Source organism: Hipposideros armiger, unplaced genomic scaffold (assembly GCF_001890085.2).
Source record: "Hipposideros armiger isolate ML-2016 unplaced genomic scaffold, ASM189008v1 scaffold_228, whole genome shotgun sequence".
NCBI lineage: Eukaryota > Metazoa > Chordata > Mammalia > Chiroptera > Hipposideridae > Hipposideros > Hipposideros armiger.
The window spans coordinates 1,705,839-1,707,657 of record NW_017731578.1 but is presented as its reverse complement, the minus strand read 5'-3'; the positions used below and the strand labels follow the sequence as shown (position 1 = coordinate 1,707,657).

Sequence of the window (1,819 nt, the reverse complement as noted above, 5' to 3'; positions counted from 1 at the left end):
CACAGCCCCCGCCCCCTTACTTCAGCCCCCCGCCTGTCCCCTGCTCGGGGAAGCCTCGCCCGCGCTCCCCCCGCCCCCGAAACCGCGAGCGGAAGAGCGGCGAGACCGCGGCGCCCGCCGCTTCCTTCCCGTTTCTAGGCCTGGCTGCGCCCCGGGACCACAACAGAGGAACCGGCCCTCCTCGCCCGGCGGAAGCCGCGCGCTCCCTTACCGACGCCTGGAGTCGGTCCGGCCCGGATCGTCCCTGGCTCCGCCGCGCCCGCCGCTCCCAGGATCCAGCTCCACTTCCGGTTCCGCGGGCGGGGGCGGGGCCGCATCCGGGTCCTGGCGAGGCTCCGCCCCCGCTCGGCACGCCCCTCCTGGCTTCGGGTCCGCAGCTGCGGGAGCTCTGGTAACTGCGGTCCGGCCCAAGCTTCCTGGCGACGCGGCTCCCTGCCGCCTCCCTGGGCCACGTGGCGCGGGCAGCGCCCACCGCCAGCGCAAGCGCGAGCTCCGCCTGGTGCGAGCCTGCAAAGCATGCCTTAAAATGAGGTGCTTATCTGTGCAGAGTAAATTTACAGCGCTCCCATCGTGTGCAGACAATAGAGGTGGTATTCCAGCACTGCCCTGGGTGAGAAAGGGAAAGTGGGGCAAGCATGGGATCAATGCAAGTGCCTTGAGCCCTGAGGACTCACACACAGGTTACTCCATCCTCCACGCATCCATGCGTCCATCCATCCATCCATCCCATCCATCCACCCACCCATCCATCCATCCATTCATCCATCCATCCAAATAAGGCCAGATATATGTCAGGGATATAGGCCAGAATAGGTCAGCAGAACAAAAATGGGCCTTTTCCTCAGGGCCCTTGCAGCCTAGAAGAAAACTCAGGCGTTAATCACATATATATTGGGTTGTCGGAAAAGTCATGACGTATTTTTTCTATGTTTTTTGTTGCAAAAATGTGTCATGACTTTTCCAACAACCCAATAATGAGGAAACAAGATAACTGCTATGAGGAAGTCTAAGATGTCATGAAATTATATTGAGGAGGTGGGACCTGAACTCCTCCTGGAGATCAGAGGTTTCTTTGAGCAATTAAATTAACATTTGGGCCAACATCTGAAGGCCAAATGGGAGTGAACATAGTAAGAAGAGAAGACTTTTCCAGGCAGGAAAGGTCTTGCCGCAGAAGAACTGAAGGAAGGTCCGTGTAACGGAAGTGTGGAGATGAAGCGGGACAGTGGGGTGCAACGGGCCAGGTCATGTAGAGGGTGGCAGGGCACAGCAAGGACTTCGGCTTTTCTTCATAAAGAAATGGGAAGTCCTTGGAGGAAGTTAAGTAGAGGAGAGAGATCATCAAGTGTGTATTGTAATAAGATTCTTCTTGCTGCTGAGCCGAGAATGGATGGGAACAGGGCCAAGTAGGGGGAGCCTAGCACAGCCAAGGCAGGCAAACTGTTGGTCGCAGGTACAATGGGGAGTAGACACAGGAGACATTTAAAAAGTTAAACTGTCACACTTAAGAATGATTGGGGGGCCGGCCGAGTGGCGCGATGGTTAAGAGCTGGCTTGGGACGCCAGAGGGCCCTGGTTCGGATCCCACATGAGGGCCAGTGACACTGCCCTCCACAGCTAAGATGCTGAACCAACAGCTCAACCTGGAGCTGGGCTGCCATGAGTCGCCGGCGACGGTGTAGGCTGCAGCCCCTGCTGCAGTGGGTTGCCACAGGCTACCGTATATAGCCAGCAGCCAGCGTGAGCGGCCAGCAGCCGCAGTGAGTGGCCGTCCAGAAGCCGGCAACTGATCTGCGTCGACCGGGAAGAGCGCAATGAT

General features: G+C 57.9%; 1 protein-coding gene across 4 annotated transcripts in view; it reads right to left on the bottom strand.

Moving 5' to 3' along the window:
- CTTN (cortactin) overlaps nt 1–315 on the bottom strand; it is a 30,447-nt gene extending 30,132 nt beyond the window's left edge. For all 4 annotated transcript variants that reach the window (XM_019654717.1, XM_019654718.1, XM_019654719.1 and 1 more), the window contains exon 1: nt 212–315. The gene's annotated coding sequence lies outside the window, so the exon portion shown is untranslated. The remainder of the gene's footprint in view (nt 1–211) is intronic.
- Nucleotides 316–1,819: the final 1,504 nt, after the last annotated feature.